Here is a 25887-nt window from a genome sequence, read left to right as displayed (position 1 = left end):
CCTCTCTTCGGAAAGAGGCTGAGCAGCCCCGAGACTCCCCGGCAAGAGTGCAGAGAATCAGCGGCGCCTCGTCACCCAGACAAAAGATCAATAACTAATTTCACCACAGTAGCTGAGCAGGTCTTTTTCCGATAATTGTAAGGCAGGGAGTGGGGAACGAAGCTCGCTGCTCGCTAAACTGCACCCGATCAATCCCGCTACCGCTGGGGCATCGAGAAAATTCATTTTTTCTCCTTGCCTTGCTCTCGCTCTTCCACACACGCGCGCAGGCCCCCGTTTCCCCCACAATGGGGGCCCAGGGAAAAGGCTCCTGGCTTGGGGGGGTGGAGAAGGTCTGCCACCTCCCCACCCCACCCCTGAGTCGCGAGAAGGGGGCGCGAATGGTCTCTGGTTGCCTGGAGGTCTAATGTCTGGGTGGTGGGTTTAGAAAGATCGCACAACAGGCAGCGGCTTTGGGGCGGGTTCACACGACCCCCGAGCGGCCAGTTTAAGACTGAGAGCCTGTGTTCACACGGCACGGCTTGTTAATTTGGGGGCGGCTTCGGGTAGGGTGCCAACCCGCCAGGTTCGTCTCGTTTACCACTCAAGGCATTTTGCAAGCCCAGAAAATGGGTGGTCGGCACCCGGGCGGGGACCTTGTGTAAATTTAGGGTGGCTTCTGAAGTCTCCCCAGCTTCAGTTGTTGGAAAGCCCCGTTCGCTTGTTTAAAAAATGGAATTAAATGCTTGGTGCATCTTTGTTTGATCTGCTGGGGGTGATGGGAGCTGTAGTACAACGCCCCTGGAAACCTTGTTGGGGAAGACTGTTTCAGGAGCCCCCCGTTAAAAACAAAACCCGAGCTTGTCCCTATTTCTCTGTTCTTTTCTCCTCCTAAATCAACAATAATATGCTCTTGTGCATTAATAAAATGCCGTATTGCTTCTATTTCCAACTTTTTAAAAGTTATCACGAATGCTTGCATGACTGCCTCAACCTTCTGTCTTAACAAGGTGCAGGAATGCATTTGCCGGTGAGTGGAAACACCCAAAAAGAATTTTGATCCAGCCATTTGCGCTGCTCTTTAATTTTTTTTTAATTTTTATTTTTTTGGGGGGGGGGTGTTTTATCAACGCACATCCATGCTCCAGTTTAGGGATGAAGAGGGAATGTTAACTGGCACCCTGAGTCTTTCTGATCCACCATCTTCATGCCTCTGATAAAGGATAATAATAATAATTCCAATTTCATTTCAACCACGAAATAATGTTAGTGGCCCCTCTGTCTTCACGGAACCTACCTCGCAGGGTGGTTGTGGAGATGCAGGAGGGTAGAAGAGGATGGGAAAAAAAGGAAGGATGGATTCTGTGAGCCGTTATACATGACTTCATGGGGACGTGGCATGTTTTGGAGATAAATTCCTTTCTCGAGGGTAGTCTTCTAAAATAACTGTCAACTGGTCAGGAACTAGGCAAAATGTGTCAAGCAACGGGTGGTAGGTTTTTCAGCTCAAATTATCTGGATAGGTCTCCACCCTAGATCTTTGGATGCATTTCGATGTAAGATTAGTCTCTATTTTCTCTGTTTATGTCCATGTTTTTCAATCTCAGCAACTTTAAGAGGGATGGACTTCAACTCCCAGAATTCTGGGAGTTGAAGTCCATCCCTCTTAAAGTTGCTGAGATTGAAAAACACTGGTTTATGTTGTAAAGAAAGACATCCTTTCTCTTTCAAAAAGTGAAATTGACTAGACGCCATGCTTCGCCCTGAAACTGACATTGATTAACCCCAACGGCTCTTACAAGGATGAACTTGATATTCTGTAAGCTTACATTTGCTATATGCTATTGAGAGTTCCATTGACCAAACTAAAGGATTGATTTCATTTCAATGGGTCTCGTTCCCAAGGTGACCTTTTCAAGATCCCCTTGTGGGTCAATATACCTCCCTCTCAGCTCTATGCCCTGACCCTTCTCGAAAGGTTTGGAAAAGTCTCTTTTGGTCAGCCAAGACTTGCCAAGACTTAAATCCCCTTTTGCCTGCTTAGTCCTCCAAGACAAAGAGTGGGAGAGAAAGAGCAGCTGAAAAAGACAAACCTCTCTAGGAAGAGAACCCTGCTTAGTCCTCCAAGACAAAGAGTGGGAGAGAAAGAACAGCTGAAAAGGACAAACCTCTCTAGGAAGAGAACTCGCTTAGTCCTCCAAGACAAAGAGTGGGAGAGAAAGAGCAGCTGAAAAGGACAAACCTCTCTAGGAAGAGAACCCTGCTTAGTCCTCCAAGACAAAGAGTGGGAGAGAAAGAACAGCTGAAAAGGACAAACCTCTCTAGGAAGAGAACTCGCTTAGTCCTCCAAGACAAAGAGTGGGAGAGAAAGAGCAGCTGAAAACCTCTCTAGGAAGAGAACTCGCTTAGTCCTCCAAGACAAAGAGTGGGAGAGAAAGAGCAGCTGAAAAGGACAAACCTCTCTAGGAAGAGAACTCAGTGGCAAGACACACATCTCCAGCACCCTAGTGAGCTCTGACGTTTTATCAGAAAAGGAAAATAAAATTCCTTTGGGATTTGTCAGTCTTTCTTCCTACTATTATGTCAAAGCTTCCTCATTTTTCCCCCCACCATGAACTTTGTGTTGATTTCTGGACGGGGGTTTGTCCACTGCTTTAATTTGTGACAGTTACCTTTAAAAAACTTGTGGCAGTTTTCTTATGAACCCTCCTGGGCTCACCCGGGAGAAAAAAAATAGTGTAGCTAGTAGACAATTTTATTTGTTGATCCCGAGTATAATCAGCCACAGGCTCCTGCTGGGTTACAATAATAAAACAAAATCATCCATAAGAAAAAACAAACACCGAATGTTAACATGTCTGCAGTAGAAGTCAAATTATATTGAATATAAACTAATTTGGTTGTAACAAGGAGGACTGCTTGTTGAAGGCACCCCCTATCTACATCCATAATTTGCAATTTCCACACATTGCTGCGGGAGAACTGTTGCCATCATGTGATTTTACCAGACCGGGCTGCTAAAGTCCAGATGGCCACTAAGGGCAGCGAAAGCTACTGACCGTTCTAATGCTTCGCTGACCACTAGGGGTTCCTCAGGGTTTTGCAAGCTAGGTCTGGTAGCCCTATTGCGTTTCTTTGGACTCAAGGCCAGGGCGCCCACAGAGGAGTTAATCTGTAATGGTATGTTGGAAGAACCTCGGGAGACAAGGGGAAAAGCCACAGCCAGGGGAATGGTCAGATAAGAGGCAGCTGAGCCCAGAGAAGGAAAGTGGGTGGGGCAAGCATCTCAGAAGGGACCCTCCCTAGTTTCTGGGGCTGTAAAGGCGATGGGAGAGAAATGTACTTTCAGACTTGTAAGATTCCGCTAGTGTAACCTTACAATAAGTTCATTTGGCTATGCTTCCTGTCTGGACTGTCTTGCGAGGGGGGAAGAAGGAGAAGGAGAAGAAGAAGGAGAAGGAGAAGGAGGAGGAGAAGGAGGAGGAGGAGGAGAAGAGGAGGAGGAGGAGGAGGAGGAGGAGGAGGACCATTTTTTGCTCCTGATTGAAAGGCAGGATACACATCTAACAAACGAACAACATGCTCTCCATCAGAACATTATTTTTAGAGCAGTCCAAGCTGCATTATTCTGTGGCAGCTAATCTCAACAACCACAATAGTAATAATATCTTGGAATGATAGCTTTGAGTCAGTTGTCTTTGCCCAACATGAACTTGACTTAACCATATCATTCAATGCAATTTTGTTGGTTGTTACGCTATCCTGAACCTTCAACTCACCTCACGGGCTGAGTATGTGTATCCCGGTTGGGGACCACACGGTTGACCAGTTTCTGGTTGAGCATAACATGTGGACGAAGCTATCAAATTATTGCAGGGCCTATTCGGGAAAAAGTACTCTGCTTGACCCTGCTAAGTTAATTTTCTGCAAGGAATATCCTCAAAGCAAGCCCCAACAACTTCAAAAGGATTCGTTCTTCGGGTTGTAACTCAACCAATGTGAACCAAGGTCTTCTCCCACCAACCGGTGGTTGCAAAGTAGGCCACACGATTTTGTGTGTGCGTGATTTGTTCCTGGCTTGTGTGCACGTCAAGAAAAAAAAAAACCATTCAGCCAGATGAGTAATAGCTTTCCCCATCCATATTGGCATCCTTAACTTCAACACTTTGAGATTTTACCAAGTCCTGGGGCTGGAGGCAGTGCCCGGTGGCTCTCGGAGATGAATCGCTACGCCTGAAGTTCAAAAGTTCAACCCAGATACAGAAGGAAGACTAAGTGTCCCCCTTCCAAGACTCCTAGGGTGAAAAATAGCTTTCAACCTGCATCCTGGGACCGAAACGGGTGCCTAATCAATATAATCTCAAGCAACTAATATCTTAGCTTGGAGTAAGCCATAGTTCTTCCTGGTGACAACCCCTCGAATACTGTCTGGTGGGAAGCAGTGACCTCTGCTTTGTCCCCAAACTGCCACCTGCTCTAATATTTTTGATCAAACGATTACTGGGAAAAGACATTATGGTGCATTCTCTCCCCCCCACCCCCAAAGATCACTTTCTACGGCAGGAAAGAGAATTGTCTCTTAAAACTTCTTTCTCAGAAGAGGAGGAACTGGGGTGGATTTCTTCTGAATGCCACTTTGCATTAATTTTAGTGGCAAGGTGAGACATGCGTGCATCTGTGTCCTCTTCTTCATGGCACCACTCAGAAATTTGCCATTTTTCGGGCTTCTCACCTCTGCAAGGTCTCCCCCCTCCCACAAAAAATGCACTGGTTTTTCTACCTCCTTTTACCTTATTTCTTTCCAAGGAGAACAGCATTTTCCTGCAATGGGGTGTCCTTCCACTTATGTAGTGACAAGGTGGCCAAAGATCATGCTTACTTTCGATGCAATTTTCTTGCTTCGGCTTCTTGTCTTCCATTCAACGGCTGGCAAATTTCTCCTTGCTGAGAACAATTTTGAGAAACCACCCTCTGCCCACAGATTGGATGGAGAATTTCCAAAGGCTGGAGATGACCAGCTGTACATTGTTGAAACATCTCCTTTGAAACTCCTTTCCCTGAATTTGGCTGATGGTCCCTCAGAGAACATGGCGGAGGTAGTTATTTCATAGAATCATAAAATACTAAGATGGGAAAGGACCTTGGAGGTCTTCTAGACCACCCTCTGCCCAGGACAGACACCCTCCTACCATCTCAAACCAATGGCTGTCCAAACTTTGCTTGAAACCCTCCAGTGATGAAGACCCTGCAACTCCTGGTCCACTGTTCCATAGCATTCATGATAATGATATTCCTCTTTATTCTGAGTTTGCACTTCTCTCTGTAGAACTTCTACTCACTGGCCCTACCCTCAGGAGCTATGAATCATAGAATCATAGAATTATGGGGTTGGAAGGTGAGAGGTCTTCTAGTCTAACCCAGGGCAGGAATCCTCAGACCATCTCAGACAAATGGCTGTCCAACCTTTGCTTGAAACCCTCCAGTGATGGAGTCCCCATGACTCTAGGAGATAGGATGGACAATTGCTTCATAGCTCTCACGGTTAGAAAATTCGACCTTATTTCAAGTTTGGATCTCCCTTTGTAAACCTTCCATATGTTGATTCTTGCCTTATCTTCAGTGTCTTATCCTGTCTTATCTTATTCCCTTCCCTTCCCTTCCCTTCCCTTCCCTTCCCTTCCCTTCCCTTCCCTCCCCTCCTCCTCCCTCCCTCCTTTCCCTCCTCTTCCTCTTCCTCCTCCTCCACCCCTTCCTTTTCCTCCTTTGTCTCTTCTTCTTCCTCCTCCCCTCCCCTTCCCCTTCCCCCATCTCTGACTTTGTAAAATGAGAGTGTCTGTCTTCAGACTAAACCACAGATCTCAGAAGCTCATCCTTCCATTAAAAATATGGTTTTAAATTGCACTGTTGTTGGGGTGTGGCTTTTTGGCCTATTTCCAATGAAATGGTTTTCTTTAATCAAGTTGCATGATTATCTATCATTGTTTCATCTGATGGAGATTAAAAATTAATGATTAAAAATAAATCATATACTTATTTCTCACCCAACCCGAACCCCGATGAAATCTTTAGTTTTATCCGTGACAGGGGTAGAGTATTTGCACAAATAATTTTTTTTGTCATTTTAGGGAGCCAGGAGACCACAGAGTTTGAGAAGCTGTGGTTTTTAATCCAGAAAACAGCTTAATGTAATTCAAATCAAATCCTGATTACAGTCAAAGACCAGCATAGATGTAATTCAAAGTTTGTTAGGCAAGTCCAAGGCGTAGTATGTTGTAGATATTGTTTGAACTGAGAAAATTGATTAATTCCATAACTAGAGTTGGAGAAACTCAGCCCATATCTATGCAAAAGATGGAGAAACTGGAATCATGGATAACTAAATTCAGATCTCATCTTTATTCTGATCCTTGTTTTCAAGGGAGCCGGACTCTAACACAATGTTTTTCAAATTTGGCAACTTTAAGATGTCTGGACTTCAACTCCCAGAATTCCTCAGCCAGCATGCTGGCTAGGGAATTCTGGGAGTTGAAGTCCATACATTTTAAAGTTGCTAAATTCACATTGCCAAGTTTGGAAAACGCTGATCTAGGGCATCTGAAATCTTGGCCTTCTCTTCATAGATGGATCAGGGTTAAATGATGTCTTCTGTTGAAAACCACCTCCAGCACCCTGCAAACAGGCAAGACAGGACAAAGTATCCTAGCTTTGCTTTCTCCCTGATAGGCTAGCTTTCTGTATGAAGTTTGTTGCATTCATCCTTGGCAAACGGACAATGTTTCATCACCAGCACCTAGCCCAGAGGTGCCATCTGCCCCCGCCCTATCCTGCAATATTTTCAGTAGCAGATTTAGGAAACAGGGCCAGTGAGGTTGAAATTTTAAGAAAAATGATAGAAACTCAGGGATGTGGCCAAAGCGAGGATTTTATTTTATTTTATTTTATTTTATTTTATTTTATTTTATTTAATGATGACGATGATGTTAAAAAACGAAGTTCAGCTGGAGGTCGTCCTTGACAAACAGGTAGGGTTGAGGGCTGGCCACATAGATATGCATTATTTGGACACCGATTCGTAATCCATTTTGGCCAAACCTGGCTCGGCGGTGGAGAACGGATCGAGCGAGGGGGGCGATAAATCTCTCGGCTCCTCGCCCGGCCCCACCGCTCCTGTCGATAGGCCGTATATCTCGCCCGCCGGGCCCGTAACAGCCTGTCCAGCATCTCCCCGGCTGCCACCGTCTTTCCAGCCCGTCCCCTTTCTGTCTCTGCAAAATGATGCGTTTTGCAGGTCTGGCTCCCCGGTTCAATACGAAAGGGAAGAGCCCGGTGTCGAGATTATGGATAGCGGAGAAGGAGACCGCAGGGGAGGAGAAGGTGGAGGAACAAGGCATTCAGGCAGCTATTTCTTCCCTCCGCGCCCCCCCCCTGCAAACCCACCCTAATAAGGAACTGAGATTGTCAGCAAAGAAAGACCGTCGCCTCAGCACAATTTTTATCAGGTCAGCCAAGCAAAGTCGCTCTCGCTCGCTTCCTTTCAGCAATAAAGATGCCGTTCAGAGGAGGAACGCTGAGCTGGGGAGGCTTTGAAGAAGGCCCTCGCCCCCCCTCCGGCCCCCGTCCCACGGGGCTCCCTGACAAGCCAGCAAAGGAGCATCCTTCGCGAAGGGTGAAGTTCTTCAAGGGAGACGTTCCTCGGGAGGTTTCCAGCTTGCTCAGCGCAAAGGGAAACTCCATGAGGACTAGTTGGCCAAGGGATGGGGGGAATGCAATCAGGAGCAATGATGGCTTGGGTTGAGTGGAGAGCTGGGCCACCTTGATGCAGATCAGAAAGGCATTCAATCTGAATGGGCAGGGCCCCATGAGGAAGAGGAGGGGGCATCAGATAAAGTTTGGGATACCGAAAGCTTGAAAATCCAGAGGAACAGCACATGGAAACCCATTGCCAATTTTCCTGTTGATTTTTGTTCCTTGTTTTTTCCAAGGAGTTCCAAATTCCAAATCAGCTGCAATTTCACCTATATCCACTGGAGATTTTTTAAAAAAAATTAATTTAATTTAATTTAATTTAATTTAATTTAATTTAATTTTAAACTGCTTGTACCCAGACTGGTGTGCCTTTTCATTTTTGGCTGTCCTAAAACTTTCGAGAGATTTTAGTCGGTTTTGTACCAACGCAATTTTGTGTTCGTTTCCTGCCTGTGCTAGTTCTTGTACACGTTTTTTGTTTAAATGGGACTGGAAAAATGAACCCCAAATTCAGAGGAGTGAGAAGGTCAATGCGGAAGAGTTAGGAATACATGAATTAGCTTTTTCATATGATTTTATTTTGGTTTTTTTCCTTGTTTTTTAAATGGGTGTGTGTGTGTGTTTTTTTAACATTTGTTTTAATTGCTTGTGAGTTGCCCAGAGTCATATATATACGAGACGAGCAGCTATATAAATTTGAATAATAAATAAACAAATAGCTCCAATCTGATTAAAATGTCAGTTTGATCCTGAAATTAGATTCAAAACCGCCGTTTGAAAATATTGAGTTGATTTGATATTGCGACTCAGACTGATTTGATTCATGCAGTTGATGGGGAAATGTGGGGGGCGGGGGGGAAAGATGATGCCTTTGCCCTTCTAAATCATTGAATTGATCCAGAGAAGAATGCATCCAAATTATTTAATTCCCATTGTCGATCTGATTGGGAAAGTTGATTCAGATCTGGAGATCTTGAAGAAGTCACCTTTGCATTCAGCTTCCATACCCAAACGTTCACTTGGCGCTAACAAGTGTCTTTTGCTTTACAAATTGTTTTGAAGGTGTGGACTTAGTTAAATTCACATTAAAATTGCACCAGGCAAATTTCTTTTCCATTCCTCAAACAAACAAACTGAAGCTAATGGTTTACAGTCACAATATCACTCCCCGAAATGTGCTTTCCTTGACTGGTACCTCCATCTGTCTCGCTGTGATGAACCTAGAGAAGATTTGGACACGTAGCATCCTAGACGCATGCGATAAACATCTGAGAAAATACTCAGATAGTTATCTGGATCCTAAACACTGCAAGAGCTGTAAAGAGAGGTTGGAAGCAGAAAGCGAACAAATGTGATGGTTTCCAAAACTGAAAATACTTCCAGATCTTCAGATTTAGCCTGTGGGGACTCTCCTTGACACACGTGGACCTTAACAGCCTCACCCTTTCAGAGACAGGAAACTGGATTGGACCAACATTTGATGTAATCACGAAAGGATTAATTTTAAAGGTTGTCACAGCCCGTGGAAAGGTTTTCTGTTTCAAGTAGGCAGCGATAGCGGATACAAGTTAGCTCTTTTGCTGGGGTAAAGCCAGAAACAACCAAACAATTAAACTCCATTTTAAACCCAGTTCAGAGCGTTATTGAGACTAAAATTTAAAAACTGGGTGGGTTTCTGGGAAGGACGTTAGGTTTTCTTCAACAAGGATACAAGTTTCCAGTCCCTAGTGAAGATGAGTTTTGAAACAGAATGGGAATAATAAACTCGATCTTCTAGTGTAAAGTGCAAAACTCCTGTCCTTTTGAATTGTTTTGTCATGTTTCAGCATGTATTAATGAATAACCAAGGGGGAAAAAAGATCTAAATTCTTATTCTGTGGCAGCCTTATCTTATGTTCAGACATGTTAATTAATAGATGTGTTAAAATATGACAAGAAAAAAAGAAGAATTAAGAGTTTGCCTTTCACCAATGCCTTATTTTAGAGCATCTTTTTTAAAAATTTGGTATTTTTAAGATGCCTTGAGACACTACATTTCAGAATTCTCTGCCGGCTGGGCATCCTGGGGTTTGTAGTATGACGCTGTCAAGGGATGGAGACAGCTGTTGTAAAGACATTTCTGATTTCAAGGATCCCAAAATGCAGATTTTCCATGCCTTTCTTCTGTAAATCATAACTATATGGATTGGACAAACGACTTAACATCAGTAAAGGTTTCTGCAGCATTAGCTTCAGTAGAAATGTAAAATAATTCCACCTCAGATCTTGCTAGGAACAGATCTGGGAGTCTGGTTGTGAACTGATCCATGGAAAGACCATTGCTACCAAAGATGAAGTCCAATTAGATGCATCCTTTCCCAGGGAAAAAAAACCCAATACCTTAAAATATTTTTTCTTTCTACCGCAAAAATGTCCCACGTGGTCACAGCAACACGAGGCATTCCCCAGAGGCAGTTTCCTCTTTGGAGTACTTCTTGGAATGACTATGGGACCATGCAGGATCATGGAGTCACCTGGTCTGTCCTAGAAGTGCTCCAACGGAGAAGCCACCTGTAAGGAAAGCTTGACATTCTTGTGAGTATGTGGAACATTTTTCCCCTTAAAGGAAAGAACAGGTTGCACTGTATGGCTACCACGTACACCTATTTCTGACTCCTGCCAAGCCAGAATCTTCTGCTGTGCGTGTTTCATGCTATCAGCATGCATTACAGCCATGGGGGAAACTTGACTTAAAAGTGCACCTGAATTTATTTTTTGTTTATTTGTTTGTTCCTCCCCAGCAGCTAAACGTGCTTACTATCTAGTGGTACTTTAGAGTTTTAGCCAACACAGACACCAAGAAACTGCTCTGTTTGGCATGCTGCCTACTACAAACCTCTGAGGTCCTCCAGAGAAAGCTGTTTTAGCCACAATCCTGAAATTCACACGATTGGTGATCCCATAACTTGTGATGGTCCTTTTGCACCTTTACCCCAACAGTACCCTAGGTGATGGTTGGAGATGGTCATCCAGAAGGCCTCATTATGATTCTTAGAGGATTAGAAAACTGGATGAGTCTTTTCATAGCCACCTAGTGCTCCTGGTGGCTTTGTGCCAACACCTCCATCAAGGCCAATGACTCCAGTCAGGAAGAATGCGGAGTGCCGAGTCAAAGCCTCTCATTCGTAATTGTGTCCTGTGACAAAAGTCACCATAGAGGGCCAGAAAATGGAAACCAGGAACTTGGTGGCTTTGCAGAGCGTGAACAGGAAGGATTTGCAGAGCGTGAACAGACTCATCATTGCCAAGACCCATGATGAGTCAGAGGAGAAAAATGAATGGGCTATTGCCCTCTTCCAACGACCTTGGTGACTGATTGACCAAGGCTATGTATCTGGGGAGAAGGTTGAAAGAGTCTCATTGGGTAGGACTTTCTAAGTCCAGAACATTTTAGCTTGTTACAACTAAGTAAAAACAACACATCGATTGCAGCGTTCTTGTTAGGCATCAGACTATACTTGCCAACATATCAGATGCACTGGGAGTTGTAGTCCAAGCCCCCTGGAGCGTGTTAATAATGGTATGTGGGAAAGACCTTGGGAGATGGGAGGAAGAGACGTTGCCTAAGAAACAGACAGATAAGAGACAGCATAGCCCACAGCTGGATAGCAGGCGGGACAAGAAGCTCAGAAGGGACCCTCCCTAGTTTCTCAGTCTGTAAAGGAGTCAGGGGGAGATTGTATTTTCAGACTTGCAAGATTGATGTCAGCCTTGCGGGGTAAACCAGATAGGAATCACAACCAGATGAGCTAATTCTGTTTTATTCTAAAGCTACATTGACAGAATATTGCAAGTCTGAAAGTACAATTCTCCTTTGTGATGGAGAACAGGCAATCCTCTCTCTGATCATCTGCAGCCTCCCTGCTGCCCACCCCTCCATTCAATCCCAAGAGGAGATCTCAGGAGGGACCTCTTCCCAGGAGGCTTGGGGAAGGATGAGGGAAGGATGAGCAGCCAGGGAGGCTGCAGAAGGACAAAAGATGGAGAACAGACAACCCTCTATTTATCTACAATCATTCTGGCTTCCCATCCTTCCATTCAACCCAAGGGGAGACCTCAGAGGGGAGGTCCTTCCAGGGGGGCTGTTTCAGGTGGGGGCAGCCAGGGAGGCTGCAGAGAAAAGACAGAGAGATGAGGGACAGACTGTCCTTTCTCCATTCTTCTGCAGCCTCCCTGCCTGCCACTCAATTCAAAGGAAAGATCTCAGGAGGAAGTTCCTCTCAGGGGACTTTCTGATGGGGGAGGATGGACAGCCAGGGAGGCTACAAAAAGGATACAAAGATAGGGAGTGACAATCCTTTCCCCAGGCATCTGCAGCCTCCCTGGCTTCCCACCTTAATCCCAAGGGATGATAAAAGGGAAGAGCTTATTCAGAGGGGGAAGTGTGAGCAGTCAAGGAGGATGAAGCGGACACAATGGGGAACAGGCAGTCCTCTCTCCAGCTGCCTGCAACCACCCTGGCTTCTTATCCTTCTATTCAATGCCTAAGGAAGACCTCAGGAGAGAGCTTTTCCTGGGGATTTTTCAGATGAGTAAATGGGAGCAGCCAGGAAGGCTACAGAGGGATAGAGAGATGAGAACATACAATCTTCCCTCCAACCATCTGTAACCTCCCTGGCTGCCCACCTTAATCCCAAGGGGGAGGCTTTTTTGATGGGGAAGTACGGGCTGCCAGGGAGGCTGCAGAGGGATAAAGTGATAGAGAACTGACCATCCGCTCTCCAACCATCTGCAGCCTCCCTGGCTTCCCACCCTTCTCTTCAATCTTCAAGTTTCTCCCATGGGGCTTTTCCAGAGTGGGACAGTGGGCAGCCGATGAGTCTTCAGACTGATGAGAAGATGTGAAAAGAAAACTGCACCAACAGTTGCTCTCATGGCCACAATCCAACAATCCACTCAGCTCCAGAAAACCAAGAAATGTTCAAAATGAATTCTCCAGCACCCTGAGAAGAAGTTAAAAGATCAGAAGTCTCTTTTGCAGGGAAGGAAACATCTGGACATATTTTGGCACGATGTTCCCTGCATCTCACTGGAAGCTCCTTAAGAAACCCACAACAAAATGCAAACACCCTCTTTCATCTCCCAGAATTCCCCAGCCAGCATGCTTTAAAATGCATGGACTTCAACTCCCAGAATACCCTAGCCACCCTGCTGGCTGGGGAATTCTGGGAGTTGAAGTCCAGTCACTTTAAAGTTGCTGAGGTTGTGGATCTAAATAATATCTTAAAATACAACAGGTGCCCAAACTGCTGCTGTGCATTCATCAAAGAACACCAAGAAGAAACAAGAATCGTATCTTCTTTGTTTGGAAATTCACGTTCTAGCCAGAAATCTAGGAAGTATTCAAGTAATGTCTTCAGACATAACACGCGCCCAAGTTGTTGTTGCTGTTAAAACTCCTCTACCCAAACTATGACAATCTTCAGTATTGTTGAAATAATCCTCGACTGACGATGCACCAGCGGAATTCACAAAAACAAACCACATTTACGAAAAGTACCAGAAAAGCTTTTCTTGTTATTTTGGAAACTAGCTGAGAGGCCTTGGGGCAGGCTGTGCATTGCAGATGAACCGACCTCACTGGGCTGCTGTGGGAATTAGGAACAAGAGAAGAAAAAGACGCATGAACAGCCCTGGAACCAGTGCAGAGGGAAACGCAATCAAATTTCCCATCTCTTAATATCGAGACACGGGAAATACTGATTTCCCCCCAAAAGCGGCATCCGTGCTTTGCTGTGAATGCTGGCAGGGCTTAATGCATCAGGAAACATGATACAGAGTGCTTCCCGACTTTTTCCTTCATTACCCAAAACCCTAACTTCAAATGGTCGCTGAACGAACGGTCGTAACTCGAGGACTACCTGTATTTTAAAATCAGTATCATGGAATGATCTTTAAGTCATTTCAACAAATTACCATTGGTAAATTCATCCGTTTTCATCTGAATAGGAATACTTTGGGAGATTTTTGAATATATTTTAGGCCATGTGGCACTCTTTAAGTCAATTTAAATGCCCCTGTTGTGAATGGGTAATGGGTTCGTATGTCGTTACCCACAGAAAAGCCACTTTTACCCCATTTTAGGTAATTTACCCAGGTTTGGAAGCAGTGCCTTATGGTTTCTTACAAAAGTGGAACCGGTGTCAGAGTTGTGCCAGAAAGAAGTCTGGTTGCACTTGGAACTTTCTCGTGGCGCCGACTTTTACAGACCAAAGTCTTGCTAATGCCAGGGCCGAAAATTTCAATCCATTCATCTTTAGGGGTACGAGACTTTGGGGGATCCCCAGGAGCCTCCTTCCCCTCCTGATCATCTAGGCTTGCAAAACGGGGAGGAGAAGACCCCTATTTACGCTGGGTGACCACACCCGTGGGAGCCCCTTTGTGCGGGCAGGCCTGAATGCGAATCTTCCTGCCGTTTCTGCCTGCCTTCTGAATCGTCATCGTAATATTTTGCAGGCGCCTTCCTGCCCCTTCTTTGCAAGGCTTTATTTCAGGAAGAAGAAGAAGAGGTGGGGGGGTCGGTGTGGGGGTCGGTGTGGGGGGGATGCTGGCCCCACCCAGTGCCAGGGAGCAACTTAATCAGAGGTGCAGCAGGTTTTCCAGGCAAATGAAGCCTCTGCAATTAACTGCTAGCCCGAAGGCTTCATTAGCCATCGCGTCCTCTGGCGCCTCCAATATTTGCACGCTTCCCCTGTTGTAGCCCCCTGCAAAACGCCTGGACTCCACTGCCTCGTCATGCGTAAAAGCGACGGCCGTACACCAAGGCGAGGAAGACCACGTTGACGAGGGGATGCAGCCGGAGCAGCTGACCCATTTGTCTCCGCTCCAGGTCAGCGGTGGGGAGACGCAGCCAAGCCTCAGCTGGGAAACTGATGCCGGGCTCTGTGTGCGTGTGTGTGTGCGTGCGTGCGTGTGTGGTTTGGAAATAGCTATATTTATAGGGGACTGGACTGTGCGCAGGAAGCAGACGGGCATCACGTGACCAGGCCAGAGCTGTAAACAAGACAAACCAGATTAACCCTTTTTCCACGTGGTTTTTCTACCCTGTGTTATATCTGGAGATAGCCAGAAGATTTTTAAAAGGGCAGAGTGTGAAAGGAGAGGAAAGGAAACAGGGAGAAGGAAGGGAGGGAGGGAAAGAGAAAGAAAGAAGAAAGAAAAAGGAAGGGAGGGAGGAAGGGAGGGAGGGAGGATGGAAGGAAGGGAGGGAGGGAGGGAGAAAGAAAGAGTGAAAGAGAAAGAAAAATAGAGAGAGGGAGAAAAAGAAGAAAGAAGAAAGAAAAAGGAAGGAAAGAAGGGAGGGAGGGAGGGAGGAAGAAGGAGAGAAAGAAAGAGAAAGAAAAATAGAGAGAGGGAGAAAGAAAGAAAGAAGAAAGAAAGAAAGAAAGAAAGAAAGAAAGAAAGAAAGAAAGAGAAAGAAAGAAAGAAAGAGAAAGAGAAAGAGAAAGAAAGAAAGAAAAAGGAAGGAAGGAAGGAAGGAAGGAAGGAAGGAAGGAAGGAAGGAAGGAAGGAAGGAAGGAAGGAAGGAGGATGGAAGGAAGAGAGGGAGGGAGGGATAAAGAAAGAGAAAGAGAAAGAGAAAGAGAAAGAGAAAGAAAAATAGAGGGAGAAAGAAAGAAAGAAAGAAAGAAAGACAAAAAAAAAAAAAGAAAGAAAGAAAGAAAGAAAGAAAGAAAGAAAATGGAAGGGAGGGAGGGAGGGAGGGAGAAAGAGAGAAAGAGAAAGAGAAAGAGAAAGAGAAAGAGAAAGAGAAAGAGAAAGAGAAAGAGAAAGAGAAAGAGAAAGAGAAAGAAAAATAGAGGGAGAAAGAAAGAAAGAAAGAAAGAAAAAGGAAGGAAGGAAGGAAGGAAGGAAGGAAGGAAGGAAGGAAGGAAGGGAAGGAGGATGGAAGGCAGAGAGGGAGGGAGGGATAAAGAAAGAGAAAGAGAAAGAGAAAGAGAAAGAGAAAGAAAAATAGAGGGAGAAAGAAAGAAAGAAAGAAAGAAAGAAAGAAAGAAAGAAAGAAAGAAAGAAAGAAAGAAAGAAAGAAAGAAAGAAAATGGAAGGGAGGGAGGGAGGGAGGGAGAAAGAGAGAAAGAGAAAGAGAAAGAGAAAGAGAAAGAGAAAGAGAAAGAGAAAGAGAAAGAGAAAGAGAAAGAGAAAGAGAAAGAGAAAGAAAATAGAGGGAGAAAGAAAGAAAGAAAGAAAGAAAGAAAGAAAGAAAGAAAGAAAGAAAGAAAGAAAGAAAGAAAGAAAGAAAGAAAATGGAAGGGAGGGAGGGAGGGAGGGAGAAAGAGAGAAAGAGAAAGAGAAAGAGAGAGGGAGAAAGAAAGAAGAAAGAAGAAAGGAAAAGGCAGGCAAGCAATACTGTACAAATGCACCCTTTTGGAAGTCTCGTGGCAGAGACCTCCTTGCCCGTAATATCTGTCCCAAAGCATATTTATATACAGAAGGCTAATCTGTTACGAATCCCTCTGTTTGTTATTGTGATTTACCCAAGCAAATGGTCAAGAATGTTTATTTCTGGTTTTCTCTTCAGAACTGGTCTATACTACCCATCTTACCAGATATTCCCCAGGTCCTTTATAGAATTCATAATCCATGGAATTCTATAAAATGCAAATAATAATAATAATAATAACAACAACAACAACAACAACAACAACAATAGGAAAACCTATTCAAACAATACAGTTGAAAAGCAAAGGATATTGTTAAGCAGAGATTAATCAGAGATAGGGTTCGCACATTCTTAACTAGAAAGACCAGGCTACCATGAAACCTGGTTAGTTAATTCGCAGGTTTACCTGTTGTGGGAATCCAGCCCGTGTTGTGCATTGCGCAAGCTCGGGCAATGGACTTGTTTGCAATTAAGTGTTCCACAAATTCACTCAACCTCTTGGTGGTTTTAAATGCATCGCACTGGACTGAACTTTGCAGTGAATTTTCAGAGAATTTTCTCTCTCTTTTTTTCCCAGGCTCCCCCTGGATTGCTGGCTAATTTCAGCTCCCTCCCTACAAAAGATCCAACTAAAGAAAGTGGATAATGGGAGGAGCAGTTGTGGGTTCAGTCGCACTGTGGTGCAGTATTGCTCCCACTAATAACCTTCCAGGTGTTGCTAAGCCAAAACAGAAACATGGGTGAACAAGTGAAGGGTGACGAAATACCAACATCCAGAAATTACTTCCCCAAATCCTGTTAAACTGTCCCAGAGACCTGATCATACTCAGCAGGCCAAAACGATGTAAGGGAAAATATTCAGAGGATGAGTGTCGGATTAGCTGGCTGAAATCAAGGCAGTTTGCAATGGAAGATTTTCTCTCTGGGTCAACTTCTGATCGTGGGAAGAAGCCCCCACCTTGTTCTTGTTCTCTTGTCTGTTTTTCTGTCCACGTTTATGTGCTGCTTGTATGGACTAACCCCCCCAGATTTCTTTGGATATGAAAGGAGCTGAAATATCTCAGAAGGCCATCTGCCTTCCTGTACATTTTCCGTGGATGATGATGACGATGACGATGACGATGACGATGACGAAGAAGAAGAAGAAGAAGAAGAAGAAGAAGAAGAAGAAGAAGAAGAAGAAGAAGAAGAAGAAGAAGAAGATGATGCTTTGGCTGCTCTCCATAACTATGTCAAGATGATGATGATGATGATGGTTGGTCTCCAAAACTATGTTGTGGTGATGATGATGATGATGATGATGATGAAGAAGAAGAAGAAGAAGATGCTTTGGCTGGTCTCCATAACTATGTCATCATGATGATGATGATGATTGTCTCCAAAACTATGTCGTGATGATGATGATGATGATGAAGAAGAAGAAGAAGAAGAAGAAGAAGAAGAAGAAGAAGAAGAAGAAGAAGAAGAAGAAGAAGAAGAAGAAGAAGAAGAAGAAGAAGAAGAAGAAGAAGAAGAAGAAGATGCTTTGGCTGCTCTCCATAACTATGTCAAGATGATGATGATGATGATGGTTGGTCTCCAAAACTATGTTGTGATGATGATGAGGAGGATGATAAAGAAGAAGAAGAAGAAGAAGAAGAAGAAGAAGAAGAAGAAGAAGAAGAAGAAGAAGAAGAAGAAGAAGAAGAAGAAGAAGAAGAAGAAGAAGAAGAAGAAGAAGAAGAAGATGATGCTTTGGCTGGTTTCCATAACTATGGCATCATGATGATGATGATGATGGTTGGTCTCCAAAACTATGTCGTGATGCTGAGGATGATGAGGATGATGATGAAGATGCTTTGGCTGGTCTCCAAAACTATGTCCTGTCTTGGACAAGAGTCAGTAATATCTCACATACTGTATATCTAATCTGTAGTTCTACCTATATCTTTATAGAGAAAGGAACTCCCTTAGCTAGAACAGGACAAGCCGGACAGGCTTTATGGCCTTCATGTAGATCCCAGGCCCCTTTTTCAAGCCCCACCGAGGTCACATGGCCGAAATTGCACACAGCAAAACAAAGACATTCAGGGGCACAATTGTGCAGGTGTGTGCTTGTTTTCCATGCCCTTCCTCAAAGTGGAATAGGTGCAGTAAGGAACCTTATATCCCCTGGAAACTGGAAAAAAAATTGAAATCGTAGCCCTTTTAGCAAAGGGATGGTCTGGAAGACTTGCGAGAAGGAATTAACGAAAAAGAGGGAAAAAGAGGGAGCAGTGGGCAGGTGCGGAAAAACATTTTCCTGCACTCAGAATAAGCAATGTTTATTTCCCACTCTAGGGTTAAAATAGTTTTTTTTTTTTTCCCGTCCTTAATAGGACAAGCAGAGAAATATGGAACGAGCGGGAAGTTTTGTCAGCTCTTTTTTCGTTTTCTGGGGCTGGCACCCTTCCAACTCGGATCATTCGACCCACGTGTTTCTCCTAATCTTTCGCACTCCATTTGGATGACATTCCCCACAGGCTGCAAATGGCCGTGCAACCGTTTGCACAGCACGTGAAAGCGTGCAGCCCCCTGCATAAGAAAAGATTTCAAGTACAGCCCCCCCTTTTTTTATTAAACCAGAGTTGCCTGCATCGTAATGGTTTTAATTTCATCTACCAAGCCAACGTCTCCCATCTGTGCAACCCTGTCAACGTGCAAGAGAGAGAGATCCAGGAAAGGACGAAGCGTTTTTTTTTATTGCACAACTTTCTCCAAATCTAAGTCCGCCCCCACACTCGTGGTCTGGCTGTCCACAAATGTGCACGGAAGGGAAAACATGGTTTACTCTTCAAGGCTTCACATGAGACTTCATGGTTTTGAGTGTTGAAGACCAAGATCAGAACATTTGTGGACTATATCATGATGTGCGTGATCCAGAGACTTATGGATCAGTTGGACTAGGCTATTCTAGACCATTCTCAACCTCCACAACTCCCAGAATTCCCCGGCCAGCATGGGCAGACTTAACTCCCAGAATTCCCCAGTCAGCACGCATCTCAACGTTGCTGAGGTTGAGACACTCTGTTCTAGAACAACATAATGATTGAGAAGTCATTCAAGTCTTAGCCAGTATCTAACTGAAAAAGTGTTAATTCCAGTAAGTTCCTCCAACTTCTGGCTTGTTTGGATTTTGTGGTGGGGGTGGGTGGGGAACAGGGAAATACAACAGAAGGCTGTATTTTTTCCACTTCTTCTTGGCTTTGAGCAGAAACATCTCCACCAGTGTTTCATGATAATAGGGACCCAATTCAGCTTTCCTCTCTTTCAAAAGCAAGCATGGTTCTAGACCTCATTGCAGGTGAAGATAAGGTGAAAGCTTGTGGCCAATGGCCGGGGAAATCTCAACAGCCAGAGGTGATATGTTGAACCCGGAGCTCTGATGTCCTTTTTTGAGGAGGATGAGAAACAGAAGCCTGTTCAGCATTCCAACATTTTTAGGGGCTCACGACTTTTTGCAGATCTCATTTGTGGGCTTCCTTCTGGGATGGGCTTTGTAGTCAACCGGACCGCCAACCTCATGAGCTTTGGAATCGCCACTGCTCTGAAGAGTGTCCAGTTGAGTTTGGTGCAACTAGTTATGGAAAATTCAGCTCCCAGAATGAGGGTGTCCCACCAAGGATTCCAACTCCAGGGTTGCACCCAACCCTTGAAAGGTGTGCTGGGTGGGGGCACGCTCCAAGAGGTGCGGATGGGGCCTTGCTGAAACTCAACTTGCTTTGATGTACATTTAATGGAGACCATAGATAATATTACTCCCCAGTCCTGAATTTCATAATTTCCACCTTCCGCCATGTTGAAAAGCATGATGGGCTAACCCTTTCTGGAGGTCTTTGGAGGGGACTACCAAGAACATTGCATGGTATAAACCATGGTTCAGTTGCTCTTTGGATTCCTCATGCCTTGCGATCCAAAGAGCTGCAGAAACATATCGTATTCCTCCTTCCTTCCTTCCATCCGTCCATCCATCTATCTTTTCCTCCCTCCCTCCCTCCCTCCTTCTATTCATCTTTTCCATCCTTCCTTCCTCCCCCTTCCTTCCTTCTGTCCCATCTATCCATCCATCTTTTCCTTCCTTCCTTCCTTCCATCCATCCATCCATCCATCCATCTTTTCCTTCCTTCCATCCATCCATCCATCTTTCCCTCCCTCCCTCCCTCTCTCCTTCCATTCATGTTTTCCATCCTTCCTTCTCTCTCTCTCCGTCTTCCTCCTTCCTTCCTTCCTTCCCCTTCCCGCAGACCCCGCGTTCCGTTCCTGGAAGAGAATCGCCCGCTCAGCTTCCCTCCCCGAGCGCAGAGCGCCGTCTCCTCCCTCCCGCCCACCCTCCCGCCCCTCCTGCGGGGGCTTAAAGGCCGGGGGGCCGCGGGCAGGGCCGCGGGGGGCGCGGCCGCCCCGTTTCTATGGCTGCGCGCAGAAGGCCGGCGGCGCGGGGCGCGGGGACAAAGCGAGCGCGGTTCGCCGGGGCTGCGAGACGAGATCCCGAGCCGCGGTCCGATGCAAACCGCGGACGGCGCCGTCTCGGAGCCCCTTCCCTGCTTCTTTCCTTCCTTCCTTGCTTCCTTCCTCCCGTCCGTCCGTCCGTCCGTCCTTCGCGGGCGGGCCCCTGTCTGCGCGCTCCGCAAGCCCCGCGCGGGGACGTCCGCCTGGGCTCTGCCTTCTTCGGCGGCACGTCGAGCGGGCGCGCCGGGGATGCCAGCAAAGCCCCGCAGGGCCCGCAGGCCTTTCCCAAGAGCCAGCGATCCAGCCAACCTGGCGATCCAGTCCAGGCTTTGCGGCTTCCCCCCCTCTGAAAACCTGACAATGCCGAAGGAGCTTTTTACCTACCTGACATCAGCGCGCTGGCGGACGCCCTCCGCCTATTCACCTGGGAGGGTGCAGGGAACGCCCGGGCTGGATTTCAGCCGGGCCTGGAACGGGACACGCGTGTAGCTCGCCTGGTCTTGCAGGCGTTGCTTGGAGGAGAGGCTTTGAAAAGAGCTTTTTTGCGGGGGGGAGAGGGGGGAGGATTAAAAGCAGATTTAAATGGGATAGAAAAGCGACAGGAGGAAAATTGTCGTGCGAACTTAACCACCAGGAGGGTTGACACTGATGGCAGTCAGGAGGGAAAATGATCGTAGAAGGATGAAGTTGGAAGGGATCTGAGAGATCACACAGGCCAGTGTTTTTCAACCTGAGCAACTTTAAAATGTGTGGACTTCAACTCCCAGAATTCCCCAGCCACCATGCTGCAGTCTCCTCTTCTCCAGGCCAAACACACCCAGCACCTCCAACTGTTTCTCCTCATTTTTTCCTTCTAGACCAGTGTTTTTCAAACTGGGCAACTTCAAAATGTGTAGGCTTCAATGCCCAGCATTCCTGGGAGGGGATGCCGGCTGGGGAATTCTGGGAGTTGAAGTCCACGCATCTTAAAGTCATCAAGGTTGAGAAATATTGATTTAGCAGTTCCCTGGATGGAGGCCACGGCGGGCTGGAAAATGCCCCTCTCTCCCTAACATCCGGGGAGGGGTGGGAGGCCCCCAAGCTGCTGAGAAGCAGATGGACACCGCCAGGAGGAAGGGGGGGTTGGACAGGATGGAAACCCGGCTGGAAAAAGAGCCCCCCAAACCAGGAGGGATAATAGGGCTCTGCCTGGGGAAAGAAAACACAGGCCAGCTGCTTCGGCGTTGCAGATCACGGCGGCCTCCGTCTCGGTCGGCCCGCCGCCCAGGCCGAGTCCACGTTTTCGGAGCGAGCAGAAAGGCGGTTGGCGGCCGGCCAGCCATTAGCAATGGAAATTTTCCCCACTCCAAGCCAGCAGATTTAGTCAGACCCGTGTCTGTCTGCGTCCCCTGCCCAACGGTCTCCAAGCCACAGCCTGTCCCTGGAAGCCGCCGTTGAAAAAGGCTGCGTCTCGCTCTTCCCCTGGTTTCTGTGCCCGAGCCCCTGATTGCCAGCAGACGGGGAGACAGGGGTGGCCGCGAGAACAACAACCCTAGTCCGATAGGCGCTTCTTCCTTGGTTGGCCCAGTGGCCAGGATGACTTTTTTTGAAAGAAAGAAAGAAAGAAAGAAAGAAAGAAAGAAAGAAAGAAAGAAAGAAAGAAAGAAAGAAAGAAAGAAAGGAAAGAAAGAAAGAAAGAAAGAAAGAAGGAGGGAGGGAGGGAGGGAGGGAGGGAGGAAGGAAGGAAGGAAGGAAGGAAGGAAGGAAGGAAGGAAGGAAGGAAGGAAGGAAGGAAGGAAGGAAGGAAGGAAGGAAGAGTTTTACTTAATTCTGGAGGTTCCGAATCACGATGCAGAGGCTGATGTGGGGAGAGATTTTTCGCCCCTTGTCCAGAGGAAAATGTTGCATTTCATGAAGGGGGACAGAGTCGGTGAACAACCTTCCTAATCGTGAGTCTAGCCCGTGTGGGGTTTCCATGCCCTGCTCACCCACTGGAAATACGCGTCTGGGAAAGGGGGCAGGAGGCAGAAGAGGGCAGCGTCAACAGCAATCCTGGAGAGCTCAGAGGATTTTAATCACCTCTTCGCCAGGGGAAAATACTTCTAATTAATTTGTAAATAAGGATATGGAAAACAAACAACAATAACCAATTTCCTTTATGTATCAGTGGTCAGAACATCCATCCATCCATCCATGTGTCATCTCTCTCTCTTTCTATCCATCCTTGTCTTCTATCTATCTATCTATCTATCTATCTATCTATCTATCTATCTATTTCCATTCCATTCCATGTCTGTCCGTCTATCCGTCCGTCTACACACACACACACACACACACACTCTCTAAATAAATATCACTTAATTTTATTTGTTGGTTAGATTCATATCTCACCTTTCACGCAAGAGCTCAATCTGGGTTGCATCAGGATCTCCATTATGAACCCACAACAACCCTGTAAGGTAGGTTGGGCTGACAGAACTTCCATGGGGGCTTCCAAGGGGTGAAAACCAATGTGAACTGCTCCTAGTCCAGCACCGTAACCACTACACCAGTCCTGTAAGCCAGAATGACTAACCAACATCACTTTGGGTATGGGGAATGAAGTAACATAAAGTTTATAGGGCAACACGCAGGCATATATTTTACTTCCCAGAATGGGTTGTGTAAAAGATATATTTTACCCATTTTTTAAGAATAAATGTGGAAAAAATCAGCCCACAGAAGCAGTTTTTGCACGAGGCATGATTGAATTTCTGTAATTATACCAACCAGGTTAATGGATCAGCCTATTTTCTAAGTTGGCACAATCCATTCAACCCTAACTCGCCAAGTTTGCTAACTCACCAAGCCACCAGCGCAAACACGCCAACAAGATTAAGACCCACCCAAAGTTTGTTGCGTTGTGTGAACACAATTTCTGAGGAGGTGTTTCCATTTTGAGTTTTGAGGGCTGGGAAGAGGTTCCAGAAGAGGCCTGAAACGGTTTGGGTCCCGTGCCGTGAAAAAATCCCCGCGCTCCTGGATGACGTTAAGACGGAGGAGAAAACAAATTTAGGGATGGGCAAAATACGGGGATGTTTAGCTCCGTGATCAAAAAGTCAACGTCACGGGTTAATTTTAAGCAGTCAACCATCTTATATACAAGCCTCCCTGCCCCTCCATACATTCATTATAAAGTCCAGGGCAATTTTCCCCACTGGCTGTTTTCACACAACCCCGGATTCCTTCTCCAGCTGCATTCGCACGGCAAAGAGGAGTTTTGGAAATCCATGATGCTGTCGATACGCCAAAGCTGGGTCGGACCCAAGGTCCTACCTCCTTCAGAATCTGACTTGTCCCCTGGGCTTTCTCCTCATGCCTCCCCCAAGCAGAACGCTACTTAGGGGTAGACTGCTCCTGGGGGTGGGGGCTCTACTCTCAATCGTCAAGGGCCGACGAGAACCCCACTGTCCTGCCGGAGGGGATTGTGGACGTCCTCGCGGTCAAGTCGTGATTATCGACGGCTTTTTAACAAGGTCCTTCCACCACCCCACCCACCCTGGCACCATTTTCTTCCTGCCCATGGAAATCAATCGGATCCCAGCTCTGTGATTTGATGAGGCTGCATCAGAGATAAGCCAGAAAATAATGTTAGGCTGTTGCGATCGAAGTATTTCCCCTGCCTGAAATTAAGGAACGGGTTCGAGAGAGGTGTTCTTCATCAACTTTTGAACTATCTTGGCGGTCAAAAGAATAAAGAGACGGAGCGATTTTCTTCTATATGAAAGAAAATGAAGAATAAGTTTTAAGGTGGGATGAATTTTACGCGGATATCCCGTGCAACTTTTTTTCTTCTTTTTACGTTCCCCTTAAGTTCTTTTATTTTTCCTTCCAACCACTGATATGTAAGCAGCCTCTTACTATAGGATCATTGATTTGGGCTTCGTTTGTTTGTTATACTCTGCTAATAATTTTTAATTCTTTATTGATTGAATCACAGGAGAAAGTACACGCCTAAATACACGGCTGGCAGAAGGAGAAGGTGGAATCGGAAATTCCTTGGAGCCGCTGAAAGGGCTGAAATTTACATTATGTTCTAACCTTAAAGAGAATTTTTATAAAATGAAGTACTGTTGGAGAAATGATCTGGAATGTATAAAGGGGCTTCAAATTTGTGCTGGAAATGCGAACAACCAGAAGGAATTTGATCATACTTGGTGGACGTGTAAAAAAGCTAGAAAATTTTGGATTCAGATCCGTACGCTGATCTGGAAGATTTGAAAGATTAATACACAATTGAAACCAGAGGTTCTTCCTTTGGGGTTGATGGCCAAACAGCTGGAAAAAAGTCAAGGAACTTTGTTTTCAAGCCTGATAACCGCAGCGAGATGATTCTGCGCGAAGATGGGAAGTTTTGGCATTGCCCAGCATGGAGGAACGGTTGGTGAAGGTGATGGAACTTGCTGAATTGACTTCTTTGATCAGAAAAAAGACAATATCTACATTTATTGCAGACTGGAAACCCCTTATGGACTTTTTGCGTGAAGCAGAAAAAAAATGAACTTATGATTTATGGTTTTGATGATTAGACAGGATAGAGTATAGAAAGAAGAGAGTTATGCTGTAACCGTAGAGCAAGGGGTAAATTTATGATTGTACTTATAACTGCGGTAAAGAAGATCGGAAGCTACTTCTTTGCATCTTTTTCCTTTCTTTTCTGTTTTTCTTTTCCTCCCCCCCCCCTTCCTTGCACTTTTAGTTTCCTTCTTTTTCTTACTTTATAGGGGTTTGTATTAGTTTTTATTTTCCTTTTTAAACATCTTTAATAAAAATGATATGCCATGGAACTTTAAAAAAAGGGAAATTCATGGAAGCCGGGGTTTTGTTAAGGGATTGGAAGACGAACAAGCCTCAGTTCTGCACAGCCATCGAATGGCAAAATGGTGGCTTGTCCGCAACCTTGACTGCCGTGCAGAGATTTGATTCAGGGATGATGGAATGGAATTTCTGCATGTGAACTGCTTGTTAGTCTAAAGTAAAGATCATATACAGGCCAGATCAGGAGCAAGAAAAAATTTCCTATTCAGACTTTGTCCACTGAACTTGGTGGCTCTATTCACTCAATCCTAAACTGTTGTTCTATCTATCTATCTATCTATCTATCTATCTATCTATCTATCTATCTATCTATCTATCTATCACCTATCTATTTATCATCTATCATCATATCTATCTATCTCCATCCATGTCATCTACCTATATCCATCCATCCATCCATCCATCCATCCATCCATCCATCCATCCATATCATCTGTCTATAT

The sequence above is a fragment of the Python bivittatus genome, unplaced genomic scaffold (genome assembly GCF_059951505.1).
Source record: "Python bivittatus isolate LINGU-HERP-01145 unplaced genomic scaffold, Pbiv_v1 ctg000160_np1212, whole genome shotgun sequence".
Classification (NCBI taxonomy): domain Eukaryota; kingdom Metazoa; phylum Chordata; class Lepidosauria; order Squamata; family Pythonidae; genus Python; species Python bivittatus.
This window is presented reverse-complemented; position numbering follows the sequence as displayed.